This window comes from Bombyx mandarina, chromosome 01 (assembly GCF_030267445.1).
Source record: "Bombyx mandarina strain Sakado chromosome 01, ASM3026744v2".
In the NCBI taxonomy this organism is placed as follows: domain Eukaryota; kingdom Metazoa; phylum Arthropoda; class Insecta; order Lepidoptera; family Bombycidae; genus Bombyx; species Bombyx mandarina.
This window is the reverse complement of record NC_143208.1, coordinates 2,070,266-2,087,912: the sequence shown is the minus strand read 5'-3', so window position 1 is coordinate 2,087,912 and position 17,647 is coordinate 2,070,266. Positions and strand designations below refer to the sequence as shown.

General features: G+C 36.2%; 2 protein-coding genes across 7 annotated transcripts in view; one reads left to right on the top strand and one right to left on the bottom strand.

The window, feature by feature from the left end:
* LOC114246477 (glucose transporter type 1) overlaps positions 1-17,647 on the top strand; it is a 168,983-nt gene that overhangs the window by 48,291 nt on the left and 103,045 nt on the right. For all 6 annotated transcript variants that reach the window (XM_089740397.1, XM_089740391.1, XM_089740402.1 and 3 more), the window contains exon 2: positions 12,618-12,717. The gene's annotated coding sequence lies outside the window, so the exon portion shown is untranslated. The remainder of the gene's footprint in view (positions 1-12,617; positions 12,718-17,647) is intronic.
* The window catches only part of LOC114246617 (uncharacterized), a 114,874-nt gene that overhangs the window by 53,934 nt on the left and 43,293 nt on the right, over positions 1-17,647 (bottom strand). The window lies entirely within an intron of this gene.

The following is a 17,647-nucleotide window of genomic DNA, read 5'->3' as shown; positions in this document are numbered from 1 at the left end:
TGAAACTATTTTAAATAAATTGCAATATACATAATTATAAACATGATTATAAAAAATTGTGGGTAAGGCCACTTTTGCGCTGATGGCTTCAATTACACTACATGTTCACGCATTCGTGCCGTCATAAAAACGAAAAGAAGATATAACTGAAAGAATCAAAAATGTCATGATTACACAATATAATTTGTTGAACAATTTTCCAATAATAGTTTTTTGGTTTTACATTTTTTATGGTTGTTTTTTTTAGTAGTTTTTTTCTTTTAGAAACTCCCTCCAAATATCTAAAAAACGAAACTGGATTGAAGAACAATATCTCGCAATACGTTAAATAAAGCAGGTACCATGGAATCTTCGCGTCATTCTTTAAGATACATTTTTTTTGGCAAGTCGTTGTGTGTGTTTTTATTTTTTTTTCTTCCTTGGTATTTTCTAATGTGTTTCTTGATATGTACGGAGAGCTATGGACTAAAAAAACTACAAACGCTTTTATTATCTTGTGTAACGAAATTTTTCAACTGAATTCAATCCTTATTTGTTTCGGGCAAAGGAAAAATTTCATGAGATTTTCGCGCTGAGGTGGTGTACGGAGCATATGAGTCTTGACGGTACACAGATGTTGGGAGTGGACCGAGAGCCCAAGGATGGTATTTAGGACCCTACCCACTAAACGACCCCCTGTATTCTCATCCAAGCGTCCGATCCCCTCGGACGTCAGAACCCGGGCGGGGTAAGGGGCTACCGCAGCCAACACTACAACCAGGCTCGTGGCGCTACCCCAAAGACGCCCAACAATCGGCCGTGACAACGAACAATAACGGTGGTCTCCGAGGTACGGCGGCCCCTTAGATCGCCCGGGTGATCCCGCTGGTATTCCGGGATACCCCACTGGTCCTGCTAGTTTACTCCATTTAACTCATTTTTATTTCATACTTAGTTGTAATTACCATATTATACTGAACGTCAACGATTTATTCCTGAGTCGAAATAATAAGACACTACTACCTTAAAGTAAATAGATAAGGAACATATTCGTTTACCTTAGCATCATTATCGTTTCAGTAAGTTCATCACTACATAGTATAAAACAAAGTCTCTTTCTCCGTCACTATATCCCTATGTATGCTTAAATCTTTAAAACTACGCAACGGATTTTGATGCGTTTTTTTTTAACAGATAGAGTGATTGAAGGGGAAGGTTTATATGTATATTAACATCCATTAAATAGTGGAGAAATAGTGTTATTTTTGAGGTTTCTAATGTGATGTCGTAAATAATCAATAACAAAATTTCATGTTTCCGAAGTGAAGCGAGGGCGGGTCGCTAGTATCCCATAAACCTGAAGTGTGACCCTAAAACATAAGGTTCCGCTTTATGCTATTCAACTACAGACGACGGCGGTGCGGCGTATCTTTAAGTATTTCCGCAGCGAAGCAGTCGTGCTTTTGCTTTAAAGGATGGGATAGCCGTTATACTGTATAATTGGGAAGCGAATGGAGTTTTCATTGCGATTTCTATAGACCCTGCTAACCACTTAATATCAAACGGGCTGAGAGCTCGCTCTCCTATCTACTTATCATCAATTAATGCACATCGTAGGATACCACACGACATAAAACGTAAACCCTGTATTTTATTATTGCATTTTTATATATTACTAGCCGTACTCGCCCACTTCGCTACGCATTTAAAATTAATATTATTATTTATTGTCATTATTATTAGGGAGTCCAACACTCATAAATATCTATCCTGTCCATTAAGTACGTATATTTTCTACATGGATATCAAGTTTCAAGTCAATCGGATGCATGGTTCAGTAGTTATAACGGAACATCCGTAAAAACCACTGTAGATTTATACATATATATTAGTATAGATGAATATACAAAAAAAAAAACAGAACAAGACAATATACCTTTTATACCACCTTAAATTAATTACTACTGTACCTGAATGCGTCAGATTCTCCACAGCTTCCGTAAGCTTGTTGAGAGGTAATTAAATAGTTTATTAACTGTCTCCTATTAACTAAAAGCAGACGTCCGTTTCACTTTAATATCTCGAGGAAACTACGTGCAAATACGAATAACGACTTTAACTGCATTGAAATTAGATTCAATTATGTTTTGGTGGGGTATGAGCAATGATGTTTATAGTATCTGAGTCTTTGTTTGCATACAACACAACAGAGACTTAGGGCATACCGAACCCGGGCCACTCAGCACCGTGTAGGTCGTGAACTCGTTTGTTTCCCATTAAAATGAGATTTTTTTACGTTTACAAATACCCAAAAGTAATTTAATTACGTCACGACATTTCACTTGGATGCCTCCTCAGATAATAAAGTTTGTTGAAGGCCACCACAACTTCCTCTCGCGTGTACAATATTAATTTATAACTTCGTTTTTGAATAATCTAACTTTTAAAAGCTAGCCTAAAAAATTAGGTGCCCGTATTTTATTGCATACTAGCTGACCCGGCAGACTTCCTAGTGCCTCAATCGCTAAATAAAAGACCTAAGCTTTTGTATAAAATAAACTTAAAACAAACAAAAGGAATCCGTCCGACGGGGGACACATCAAAGGAAAAACAAAATTGTAATATTTATTTAATTCCGAGAATTTTCATATTTATCTGCCTTTTAAACCTTCTCTGGACTTCCACAAATAATTCTAGACCAAAATTAGCCAAATCGGTCCAGCCGTTCTCGAGTTTCAGCCAGACTAATGAACAGCAATTAATTTTTATATATATAGGTATGTTATATAGAACATTACATTCCAAAAACAAATTTATACGCTTTAACATTAGACCGCAACATTACAGAACGCAGTTATTTGAAATATGTTTTTTTTAATCTCTCATTTCTAGTTTTAACTAAAGAAGAAGTGAAGGATGAATGAATACACATTTGAACAACTATCGCGAAGCAACCGCACGTTCCGAGTTACAGAGTCATAAGACTTCTATCATACTACGAGTATTATACAACTGAGATTCGATCTCATATCCCGAAGCGATGCGGAATCTGTGATTATTATTAATTTGCCGCTAAACAAAATAGATCACTGTAACATTACTCACATCCATCTTATTACAAAAGAAGAAATAAAGAAATGTAATCGATGTGATAGCTATATATCTATTAAGCATTTACTGATTGAGTGCCCAATGTTTAATGCATAGAGACATACTGCTGCCTTGCCTATGTGTTTATTTGACTGTTTAAATAATAAAGTAAAATGTACTTTAAAATTTTCTCTTGTATACTCTTTCAATTCGTACTTTCCTGTGAGGAAATCTTCCGAATAAATTATGTAAAGGGGTCTAAATTGTTCTTTGAAAATATGACTGCCTGCCGATAATATACCTGCCGATGTCGACTGAGTTACGACTACCTGCCGATAGTATATAATACCTGCCGATGGAGACTGCCTGCCCGTCAAAATTAACTCTTCGTACACGATTTGGGCATTGGAATTTTCTTTTTTTCTTTTCTTTTCATGTGTAATTGACTTATTTTCCTAGTTAATTTTTTTTGAGGTATATTATAAATAAGGAATATATTAAAACATATTATGTATATTCTTATAATATCAAATTGCACGACTCTATCACCGTCGCCTTTAAGCATTCAAACATTCTTTATACCAAATGGGCCGATAAGCTTACGGCCCATTTGTAGGTATAGGTGACTACAGCGGCCCTTGAATATCATGAGGACGAAGACTTTAACTGTACGGTACAAATATTGCGTCACCCCTCTGAACTAGATTGACGATTTCGCAGTGGAAATCGGGAACATTTTGATTAAAAGCCCACAGAAGGTTCACAAGTCGCTCAGCTTATAGCTTACAATAGCCATTGTTTCAATGCACTTGGACTTTGACTTCACATCTCAAAGCGAAATATGGCATTCACTATGATGTCTGCTGTCCGACTTCGATAATATAACAAAGGCAACTATTGCGATACACAAGCACACTTCTATACTATACCATACTCTGGTTATTAGAAGACTGATACAAAACTTGTAATCATGAATAGACATTAAATGAATCATTTGGTCTTGTTACTTTCCAGTTAAATTTAAAACGACTTTTAGTAACATTAGTCTCGCAAAACAACGGACAGAAGAGTGTACTTCGTAGTCTCCTTGCAAATTTTAATTATTAAACAATTTTCAGGAGATATAATAATGATATGGAGTATTTCAGTATGAATAAACAATAAAAGACTTAATTGCATTATCTGTTATTTAATTAAAATTATTATTGATTTAGAATTAATATTAAAAATTAAGTAGTATTAATAGACTATACAAAACTGAGCTTTTTTTTTTACTCAATGACGGACTTCACTCCATGACACTGAATGAAACTGAAGAAAAATCTTTTTTTTAAATGATAGAGTTTTAAATAATAAAGGTTTTCCTTTACATATGTTTTATGTACACTGTTAATGAATATACGAGCTCGCGCGGACTCTGAAAATAGATTATCACTCAATATCACTGTTTAAATTGGATGCTTTTGTCGGTATTACGAAGTTGTTGACTTAATTATGTCGTGAATTTTCACAATGCGGGCACTCTGTTTTTATTCTGATCTCTATTAAAAAAATGGGGTAAAATAAAAATAAAAATATAGGACATTTGGGTTTATTACGTTATAATTACAGTCGTCGCACTAATAATTAAACCTCGGCAGCGGCTTGGCACCGCTTCAAATCGACCCGCTCTATATTCTTACTGTGGAACTTCATACTGCAACACGTATGATTAACTGTTCAATGAATAGCATTATTTACCGTTTTAATAAAAAGTAAGTAGTTGAAGTCACCGTGGCCTAAAGGATAAAACGTCCGTCCGGTGCATTCGTATCTAGCGATGCAACGGTGCTCGAATCCCGTTGGAAAGTATCAAATTTTCTAATGAAATACGTACTTAACAAATGTTCACAATTGACTTCCACGGTAAAGGAATAACATTGTGTAATGAAAATCAAACCTGCATAATTATAATTCGCGTAATTACTGGTGGTAGGACGTCTTATGGGTCTGCACCTTGCCTATTTCTGCCGTGAAGCAGTAATGCGTTTCGGTTTGAAGGGTAGGGCAGCCGTTGTAACAATAACGTAATATATTCGTGTTTTCATCGATTTTAGCGAGTAGCAGATATCATTAAAAGAACTTGAACGGTTTAATCTCGTTTTATTATCATAATTTATTATTATTATTATTATTAAATTATACACTTTATTACATTCGAAACGTCTGAAATTTCATGATGAAAACAATAAGCGCCAGCTTAAATCGTAGCACTAAAACAAATACCTATAAAATTATATTTAAAGTGTTATTAACTCACAACGATCCTTTGATATTGCATTATACAGCACGTTGTAACAACAGTTTAATTGAATATCGAACTTTCGATTGAACGTCAGCAGGACGCGGTCCTGTGCATTAGCAACGAGGAGAGGACGGTGCCCATCAGAAGTGCATTAGTATTAATAATGGCCAATCGGAAGCACTTAGCTGTCTCGGCACGTCGGTGCCCCAACATAAATTAATTAAAAGGAACGAACGTGCACACCGAAAACACTCCTCAATTTTATTTTATTAACTAGCTGACCCGGCAGACTTCGTAGTGCCTCAGTCGATAAATAAAAGACCTAAACTATTGTATAAAATAAACTTAAAACAAACAAAAGGAATTCGACGGACGGGGGGACATTAAAGGGAAAACAAAATTGTTATTTTTATTTGATTCCGAGCATTTTCATATTTATCTACCTTTTAAACCTTCTCTGGATTTCCACAAATAATTCAAGATCAAAATTAGCCAAATCGATCCAGCCGTTCTCGAGTTTCAGCGCGACTAACGAACAGCAATTCATTTATATATATATAGATATCTCAACACAGTCCGTCTCTCGCCTCGTATGTAGATTTAGGAAGACAACAGGTCGGTCTGCATTCACTGTGGACGAATAATTCATGATATCGTTTCTGGTCGAAAAAATCTATGAAAGTTCCATCTACATAACAAATACGAAGCGACATATTGAATAATCAAATCGAGGTGTGATCACTGAAGTATCTATATAGGTCTACGGGTGTGATAGTTTATTTGGCTTAAGCGACAAATCGTTTAATACGCGTAATTTATCTTTATAATTAAAAATGCGTTTTATTTAGTACTAGCGACCCACCCTCGCTTCGCTTCGGAAACATTAAAACACAAATGAAACCAAAAAAAAAAAAAAAAAAAGTAGCCTATGTTCATCAGGGACAATGTCGGCTTCTAATGGAAAAATAATTTTTCAAATCGGTCCAGTAGTTTCGGAGCCTATTCGAAACAAACAAACAAACAAATCTTTCCTCTTTATAATATCAGTATAGATTGACATCAACAATCCCATGTGCTTAATTGAAATTTAACACTAAACATAACCATAATGGGTCAAATGTCCCATTTTGAACTTTTGCATTGAAAATGCACGAATCATGTTATTGCTTTTGCATATTTGACTTCATGCCTTTGTCTTACCAATTAATCAACAGATATTATATTTTCTACTTTTTTTTATTTTGAGTAATACTTGTCCACCGTTATCTACCCGCTATGGTAGAAATAGGTACCAGTAAATGTTGGTATGATTAGTGGTAATTAATTATATTTACCGCATTCAAATAGCTGAGGAAGTATTTTTCTCATGATATTTTTTTCCAAAGTTAAAACTTTAAATGGCTCTCATGTAAAGCTGCAAAAGTGTCTCTTAAGCTACATAGCCTTTCACCAGTCGAAATCTAATATCAAATAATGTTTAGGGCTTTTTTATAGCAGGAAACCAATTTTAAGGTTTTTTTTTTTATTGCTTAGATGGATGGACGAGCTTACAGCCTACCTGGTGTTAAGTGGTTACTGGAGCCCATAGACATCTACAACGTAAATGCGCCACCCACCTCGCAGTATAGTTACAACGGCTACCCCACCCTTCGAACCGAAACGCATTACTGCTTTACGGCGGAAATAGGCGGGGTGGTGGTGCCTACCCGTGCGGACTCACAAGAGGTCCTACAACCAGAGGTTCTATGAATTTCGTTGAAGATAATATTTATGTTGACGTTCATCAGAATGAAAGCTTATTAGACTGTTAATTTGCAAACAGTACAAGGCAAAAAAAAAATTATTACGATTCGTAATATCTAGTGAAAAGTAACTGTCAGAGTTGTAGCAACAATGGCAAAAACCATTCAGAGAAATTTTATTTTTTGACCGAAAATTTGCCCAATATTTTTATGACGTTACGCGCAATCTGGTATCCATCTTTGTTTTTTTTTACAACAGAAAATAGTTTCACGTATTTGAACAACGAATATAAAGACATCGCCAAAACCTAGTTCGCAGGCTTGTGTTTACAATGGCTTTACATTGTAAACACGAGCCCACACAAATGAACAATTACACACAGAAATATTATTGACGATATTCTTTACATGGACAATGTATTGAGATACTTATGACTTCAGTGTGCTCAGTTAAGACCAATGTTATTATATGTATTATGTTAATATATGTATGTAAAATTAAAATAGCAAAATAGTGTAATTTTCATCTTTTTTAGCCTGTTTGTAGCGGGCTTAGCTTAGTTAAGTCTATGTCGAGTCGTCTTACAATAAACAGGTTGCAAGCTGTCGTGTTTTGTTAATAATTATCACCCTACATAATATCACATACGCTCTATACGTAACATGGCGACCCCGACGTGATTGCTGACGACGTGGCTAAGACGAATCGGCACAGACTGAACTAAGCTAAGCCCGCTACACTGTTCATACTAGTCACAGCACACACACATGTTAGAGCGATGTTATAAAATTATTGTATTGCCATCGGTCCCTAATGCAATGTACCCTGATGTACAAATTTTCAAGTCGATCAGGCGTCTTGAAGTCTGCGAAAATGATGTTCAAAGATTCCATTGCATACAAACAAACATATAGAAATACTAAGCTAATAAAAGCGTGTTAAAACAGGTAGGCAGCGGCTTGGCTCTGCCCCTGGCATTGTTGAAGTCCATGGGCAACGGTAACCACTCACCGCCAGATGGGCCATACGCTCGTCTGCCCATAAGGACAAAAAAATAGAAGAAAATATTGATTTACTGGTGTCAGAGTGTACTGTATGTGAGCAGAGGTAGGTAACATGATTCTGTCTCGAAGCAGTCATGTTTTCCGGTCTCAAAGAGATGTCTCAAGGTGGGTGACGGCTATCATGTGATGAAGTCTATTGACTCATGCAACCACAAAACAACCTATAAATTTCTTAATCCAACGACTCATTATAAAATAAAAAAAGGAACACAAAACAAACCGAATTGTGAAGCTACCTATTATGTCTTGTTGTACATCTGGCCTAAGCCCTGCGTTTGAAGTCTATATTTATACGCCGCAATGGTCGTAGACTCTGTCCGCAAATAGAGCACTTCACATTTCTATTTACGGTCCGGGTTTAAATCTGTACTATCATTCAACAAGCCGAGCGCGTGGGACCGAGTTTACTGACAATTTTAGACGATATTTTTGCCTATATTATTAACTAGCTATATATATATATATATATAATAATAATATATATATAATAACTATAAATTTCAACGATATTTGACATTGTTTTATATTTTTAAATAAAAGAACAATTATTGCGGCATAACTATAATAGTTAGCCATATGCTATCACAACACTTTTTGTAAATAATAATGTATTCTACAAAGTCGTAGTAAATTACTTTATTCTATCATGAATAGTTTTCGCAGGGCACGCGATGTAAAGAATATTTTATGAAATTTTTTTACAGCCTAGGTTACATTATTGGAGTTTTAGTAAGGATCCCCAATTTTTTTCAAAAAATATTATAGCCTATGTCACTTGGGAATAGTGTAGCTTCCAAACAGTGAAAGAATTTTTCAAATCGGTTCAGTAGTTTCGGAGCCTATTCAATACAAGCAAACAAACAAATCTTTCCTCTTTATAATATTATATTATTAGTATTAGTATAGACTATAGAGTTTATGTACAACTGTAACGAAGATGAGTTTGAATACCGCAAAAGTTTTAAGTAACCGATAGATCACGAATAAATCGCTTGACTCCTAAGGATTCGGATTCGGATTCCGGATGGCTAAGATGACTTACAATATATTGCGCTAAGCAACATGCAATGATTACAACATTCGACATTTATGCACTTTAAAAATAATAGTGGAGCCTGACCCCAGTGGTCAATAGTCGGGCGCAATGACATCAGTTAGAGGCGGCAACGATGGGAGGGTTATCGGGATGCGCCGCTTTTTCAAAGCAACATTCCGACGCTATATTTAGAGAGTGTACTCTCAATTCTGTCAAGGGTACCTTGCAGTTAATGAAGAGTTCGTAAGTACTTTATACAAGTAATTACACTTTAACGTTTTAATATTAAGCGAAGGTGTACTGGTATTGATATTCATTACAACTGTTTGCGTTACATTTTTGCTCTAGAAAGCAGTTGATGTATTAACTACATGAATTAGTGGTACATCTAATTTCAAATTCAATGATTCGTCAATTTCCCGCTTAATTATTGGCTCAATTACAGGCTAAATTCAAATAATTTACGAAACGCGTTTAATAAATTTCTAATTGTTTTTTGTTTTACGCGAATTACGTTTTGAATTACATCACAATATTGTCGTAGGCGTTCGCGTAGACGCATTTAAAACTACGGCTTAACCCTTTTTTTTACGTTAACTTTTTTTATTACTTACATGTGTAGACGAACTCACAGCCCACCTGGTGTTAAGTGGTTACTGAAGCCCATAGACATCTACAAAATAAATGCGCAACCCACCTTGAGATATAAGTTCTAAGGTCTCAGTGTATTATTTCCAACATTACAAATAGTTTGGTTACCGTAGTAACGGTCAATCATCGACGAAGGATACCACATTTTCCGTCAGGTAAACCTTCAATGTTAAGCGGGCATATTGAAGCAGTGATCAGGAACACATAAGCACGACAAAGTGAGTGGTTCGCCTCTGAGACAATTGATACTTAGTCTCAATGACCTTTCAATACCGCTATCCGATCCTTATGTATGGCCACGGATAGTCTGGTCCGATGGCTTTGTGCTACCACCTATTTGTGCTAAGGTTTACCAGTGATACACATTTTTGTTTAAGCTTCACGATTTCCAACCGATGTTGTAAAAAAGGATAACATGAGAGATCGCCTTTTCGCATTAAAAGTGTACAATTTCCAGAAATATTCCAAATTGAGTTAATATGCGTAAATATTTGGTATCACCAGTATTAATAACTCATAAATACTGTCAAAAGAGCGTAGTTTAGTTTTTTTTTTTTAGTTTACCTATGTTTTGACTACTATTAACAAAATTAATACATAATTTTATCTTACTTTAAAAGACAGATAATGTAACTGGTAAAAAATAAAAAATTAATGTTGCAATTATGATTAATATTATAAATATTACCTTTAAAACACTCTCCTGTAAAATTAGTAAGTTTTGAGATTATACAATTTTAATGCGAGAAGACGATATAATATTGTCTAAATTGTTTATCTGTTCAGAATGGTCTTCAGTAGAGAACATACTGGGTGGGCTCAGCGTAGGTATGTTTTTTATTTTATAGCCCTTGTAGACGGGCATACAGCCCACCTGATGGTGGTTGGATACCGTCGCCCACGGACGCTCGTCATATATATGTATATGTAATCTAGTAATGTTTTAAACGGTCTCAACCGCTAGACCTTTAACTCCACCATGAAAGCCTAAACTCGCTTGTAGTGTCGACTTATAAAAACCGTAATTCATGGATTATAATTTACTTTTGACGTCGTGAGAGATTCCTGCCGCATCGCGTCGATTCGCAAATAAGACATTTTCAGCTTACTTAGTTAAAATTCTAATTTGTGTCGTTTTTTGTACTAAAATAAAGCTGTTTATGATTATTGAAAAAAATTGTTTGATGTCGATTTAATTACCCGGCCTAGAGCTCGTCTTTGTAACGAACTTGAAAGAAAATACAATAAAACAGCTTCGAGCGAACGAACGTAGCCCGGACCTCGCGGAAATATTTCAGAAATATGTAACGCTTTAAAAGAAGGAAATAATAAACTGAAAAATCTCATAAACGCTCCACGAAAAGTTAGAAGCGAATAAAGCCGAAGCAGTTTAATTAAAAATACTTACCGTACAATATGGATGGGGTCAACGACCCGTCCGCTCCGCGCCTCCTCGCTATCACATCGAGAGAGAACTCGGGGCAAAACAAAAGAGTACCTATGTATGGTATGTAGTACTGTCTATGACTTTTCCGGGCTCTGTGTTTCGACTAAAGAAAAAGGGGTATCTTTTTTTAAATAAAAAAACAAAAACGTTTAAGCTCGCGTTGTGCTATCAGTGCCTTTATGGATACAGTTTTAAAAAACAGATCATTAAAGCATTATTCAAAATTCGATATTTTATTCCTGTTTTAGTATACGCATTACACATGTATATAGACTATTTTTTTAGCAAATAAAAATTATATTCAAAAATGAATAATAACCATTTGTCGCTGGTTATGTTCGCCATAATTTTACAGTATTGATTTAGTATTTTACGTTCCGATCGGAGTTTTATTAACAGCCTAATCGATAGACCCTCCACTTTATTGAATGATTCAGTGGTGCAGTACTTACCGGCCTTGACTGTGCGTCGAGGGTCGTGATTTTGATTCCCACATCGCGCAAACATTCTTGTCATGAACAGGTTTATTTCTCTTTGTCTGGGTATTTATTATCTATATTTGTATATATTTAAACGTATGTATCTATGCCAATCTCTGGTAAATCCATAACAACGGGAATCCTAATTTGGAGTCCTAATTAAATTAATCTTAAGCAATGAATGAAATGTATTCAAATCTTAGCTGTATATCTTTTTTATTTTTGATGTTAATGCACTGTCGATTGCACCTATAATTGAGGTGACATCTGCCATGAACTTTTGTCAATTTGTCAATGTTTTGTATTGATGATCACTTTGTTGGTGCGACTTAATAAATAAATAAATAAATAAATTTGGAGCCGGATAAATATTCGTGATTTCTTCCCAGATATTTATTTTATATCCAATTACTAAAACTCCCGTTGCACGATAGCACATTCGAATTTCGAAGAAAGATTACCGTTAATATAACAAACCTCTAAAGTAGAATAATCTTTGAAAGAAATTCAAATAGTATTTTTCACGAGAGAAACGGCGACTTGCTAACGATACCTGGTTAGAGACTAAAATATGTAATTTACACAATTGCACTAAATCGGAGTTTTTGAATTATTCTGCCGTTTTCTCGCGTCGCTTTCCTCTTTACTAAGGGTCCCGACTTCCCCGTTGCATCATTCCCTCACACGATTACCCTCCATCTGCCGCGATCCTTGGCTTCATGAAGGACATCGTGGAACTTGATGTTCAGATCGAATTTAGTTCGACCATCTCGTCTGTGCGTCCGTTGCGTCCTCTGTGCGTGAACACAACACACGTAACGTATTCAATTATTATTATTTACAGGACAGCTGAAATCGTAAGGATACGAGCCCAGTTTTGAACGTGCGACCTATCGCTTGATGAGCACGTGTGATATCATGGATAAACGAGCGTGATGAATACGGTAAGAAAATAATTTTACAAAAAAATATATATATATTGTATGTCGCCTTTTGAGGACGGCTTCATACAACCGTGCAACACTTTACGTATTTATTGTGTGACATCTGAAGCGGACCACATAATTGAAGTTGATACCGGAACTCGTGCATCATACCGTCTTGAAATGCGAAACGTCTCGAAACCTCAATTTTCTTTTTTTTTATTGCTTAGATGGGTGGACGAGCTCACAACCCACCTGCTGTTAAGTAGTTACTGGAGCCCATAGACATCTAGAACGTAAATGCGCTACCCATCTTGAGATATAAGTTCTAAGGTTTCAGTATAGTTACAACGGCTGCCCCACCCTTCAAAACGAAACGCATTACTGCTTCACGGCAGAAATTGGCGGGGTGGTGGTACCTAACCGTGCGGACTCATAAGAGGTCCTACCACCAGTAAAAAATACGAATAAAACCAATTGTACGGTTTGACGGCTGTCGCACGCTTCAGACCGGAACACATTACTGCTTCACACCAAAAACATGTATAGAGAATGGTGATAAGCACCCGTGCTGGTTAACAATACGACCTACCAACACCGCACTCATAAAATGTGTGGTCCAACTTTATATCATAGTTTTTTTTATTATGTCTGTTTGCGAGCTCTGGTATAGTCGTATTACTCGATACGATAAAACCGGGCGCTTAGGCCACGCCCTTTTTTTTTTTTTATTATCTTCGTAAATAACAGCGTTTGCCATTAAAAAGAAAACAAATTTAATTATGGTTATCTTGCATTTACTCTGCGTATTTACATTCCGATGCAATGCAGAAACGTGTAGCGCGGAAGCACTATTTATTCAAGTAACGAGATGAAATCCCACCGCAGCCTTTTAGTCACAGGACTGCAGAAATATTTACTCAACTTATTGTACAGAGCCGAATGCGGTCACGGGTCTACGTCGGAAAAAATGCCGCAGCCAAACTTGAGAAATGAAAAAAAAAAAAAAAAAAGACGAGTTGTAAGGTCTCACTTTTTTACAGTACAACGGTTGCCCCGCCCTTCAAACCGAAGCGCATCACTGGTTCGCGGCAGAAATAGGTAGGGTGGTGGTACGTTACCCGTGCGGACTCACGAGACGTCCTATCACCAGTAATTACGCAAACTATAATTTTTCGGGTTTGATTTTTATTACACGATGTTTTTCCTTCACCGTGTAAGTCAATCGTGAACATTTGTTAAATACGTATTTCATTGGCAACAATTGGTACCTGCCTGCGTGATTCGAACACCGATGCATCACTACAAACGATTACACCGGACGTGTTATACTTTAGGCCACGACGACAAATTGAATTGATTGAAAATTATTTGAACCGATTTGTTTTTATTTTATTTACCAGAATGGATATTAGGCTTTCCCGTGAAAATGGCGTTAATTGCATATTTATAATGACTAGAGGTCCCGCAGTAGTCGAGATTCGACTATAATTAATTGGAATTGTAAGTTTGTACACTATTTTGGTTGTATTTTATACTTCTATAATCACAAATTTAGCCAAGGCTATTAAAGAATATTAAGAAAGACAAACAATATTTAATCTATTCTCAGTTTGACGTTCTTAGTTTGACAATAAATAGTATGCATGCGTGTGTGCGTCAAATACATGGTATGTAGTGTGTGTAATGTTTTCTTTATTGATTTAATGTATGTTTTATGCATTATTTTAAAAAAATATTAGCATTGTGCACTTCTTCTCTGTATTCTCTATAAGTGTGGAAAATTTCATACTCCTCCGTCCGCGCAATTTTCGTAAAAAGGGATACAAAGTTTTTGCTTCACGTATTAATATATAGATATATCCCGAGTATACACTAAATGGTAATATTATTATAGTGTTTTGTTTGGTATTCGCAAGTCGCAGGCCAAATTTAAACTACTTTTACGGTTTAAGCTCGCGTATTTTCTTATCATTATAACTAGTCAGGTCATAAGTATTGTCACACAGTAAAAACTTTTCTTTTAGAATGCTGGCCACCAAAAAGTTTATTGAATTCGAATTTCGAATTGTTCATGAAAATAAAAATGTATACTTTTAGAATTTTACTCATTTTTAAATACGGAGTGGACGCTTAAAGAAGACCGTGTTGCAGTTATTGCGTTGCATCGTTGCGGTTACGCGCCAATTCAAATTTTTAACATACTGACAAATTTAAATATAACCAAAAGATTCGTTTATCGTACCATCAAACGATACCATGAAGACTCTAGTGTAGATGACAGGTCAAGAAGTGGTCGCCCTCGGTCTGTTAGGACTCCAGCAGTGATAAAAGCTGTGAAGGCGCGAATTCAAAGAAATCCCAAGCGTAAGCAGAAACTGTTGGCCCTTCAGATGGGGTTAAGCAGAACCACGGTGAAAAGGGTGTTAAATGAAGACTTAAGGCTTCGGGCATATCGAAGAAAAACAGGACATCGTTTGAATGCTCGTCTAATGGACCTGAGACTGAAGAGATGCCGCGCTTTGTTGAAGCGGTACGCGGGAAAAAAATATCGGGAAATTCTTTTTTCGGATGAAAAAATTTTTACCGTAGAAGAGAGCTACAACAAACAAAATGATAAGGTGTACGCACACAGTAGTGAAGAAGCGAGCAACCGTATTCCGCGTGTCCAACGAGGTAATTTTCCATCCTTGCTCATGGTATGGTTGGGAGTTTCTTATTGGGGCTTAACAGAGGTACATTTTTGTGAGAAAGGTGTAAAAACGAATGCAGTTGTGTATCAAAATACAGTCCTGACGAACCTTGTGGAACCTGTTTCTCATACCATGTTCAATAACAGGCACTGGGTATTCCAACAAGATCCGACGCCAGCTCATAGAGCGAAGAGCACACAAGACTGACTGGCGGCGCGTGAAATCGACTTCATCCGGCACGAAGACTGGCCCTTCTCCAGTTCAGATTTGAATCCGTTAGATTACAAGATATGGCAACACTTGGAGGAAAAGGCGTGCTCAGGACTTTTTGGCGGGAACGCGAGGAGTGAAGTTGTGTGATTTGTTTTATTTTGTCTATTTAGTGTTTCTTCAGGTTTAAATGTGTAATAATGGTGGTTTATTAACTGTTTAATATCTGTGAAAGTGCACAAATGTGGGAAAATGAAACAAAGCTGCTGGACGTAACTTCTCGGGTTCCTCCAAAAAGTCCACTGAAAAAATCTCAGTAAATAACCACCATTTTACTGCGATTATATTTCATCCCATATCATCTCATTTCATTAAATTTCATCCCAGTTGATTAATGTCTCAAATTAATCATCTTCATTTCATTTCACTCCATATTATCATTTTTCATAAAATTAAGAAAATAAAGTAAAATAAGACATGACTTAAAGGTCTTAGTTACCAGGTCATAAAATCTCTTAAAAAAAAAAAAAAAAAAGGCGTGCTCAAAGCCTCATCCCAATTTGGAGTCACTCAAGACATCCTTGATTAAGGCAGCCGCCGATATTGACATGGACCTCGTTCGTGCTGCGATAGACGACTGGCCGCGCAGATTGAAGGCCTGTATTCAAAATCACGGAGGTTTTTTTGAATAAACTTTAGTGTCATAAGAATCTATGTTTTGTTAAGTTCATTTTGGTATATGAATGGTGACATAATGAATAAACTTGTTTCTATTATTTTACAATAAACATGTGACAGAATTTATGACCTGACTAGGTATAATTTCCGACGCTTCGGATACTTTATAAATAATATTCGTAGTTACGAGCCGTCCATATTCGAAATATCTGTCGTAATATACTGACAATAAAAAACGCGATCTTAAACCGTAAGACTAGTTTTAAAATATCGTTGTATTTATTTGAGTAAGACAATATTTGACGCTGTTTATGCGGTTATCGTCTTTGTCATATAACTCCCAAGACACGTCAGGTGGTACGCGGGTAGTTTCTCAAGCCAGCGATATCGTCACAGCGAAGCGTGACAGGTCGATACTTCGTGTGGTCTATATTTATAAATAAAAGTCGATGTGTGTGTGCATGTTCCATATAAACTACGAACGGTTGGACTGGTTTCGATGAAATTTTCAGAAAATCTTCAGAATGGCTCACCGGTTGATCCAATGAAGTTTGATAGCCATCAGATCAAAGTTTTTTTTTTATTGCCCTTGTAGGCAGACGAGCATACGGCCCACCTGATGGTGAGTGGTTACCGTCGCCCATGGACTTCAGCAATGCCAGGGGCAGAGCCAAGCAGCCTACCGTCATTTCAAAGATTGGCCAGCAATAGTATATAAACGTAAAAATGATTCTTATTTAATGAGGCAACGGCCGCGCTCTGATATTGCCGATGTGCAAGAATCACGTTACTCAGTTTTGAGGTATGAGCCAATAAAAGGATGGTACCTACACAATTCCTTTCGCGACTTTCTTAAATATATGGCTGAGTCGTGGGAGCAATAGCAATTTATTTGTTCTTTGTCTGGGTGTTTAATTTCTATAGATGTTTCATATTTTAACTCTATTAGTCTTTGGTTCTCATAGTACGGAGAAGTTTAGTTTGGAAACAGATGACCGTACATGATTGGTCTCCGATTGTTTATTTATTCAAGACTACAAGGTCACCAACGAAAAAGTTATCGAAGAACTGTGGCGAAATAAACAAAATGTAAATTAAGACAGTACATATTTTCGATCTTGGCAAATCGTATTCCTTGGAATGAAACGAAAAGAAAATCATCAAGAGCTACCAGATCAAAAGTGAAATTGTGTTCATCAATAGACCGAATCTTATTTGGTTACATTTGTTTATACGCAAAATTGAATCTTAAGACTACCAATCAAAAATGAATCTGCTTTACAAACAGTTATTAATAATGTAATCTACACGAACACTAAGATACGGTACGTTGATCCGCGTAAACAGAAGTAAATGAACTATTGTTGTTT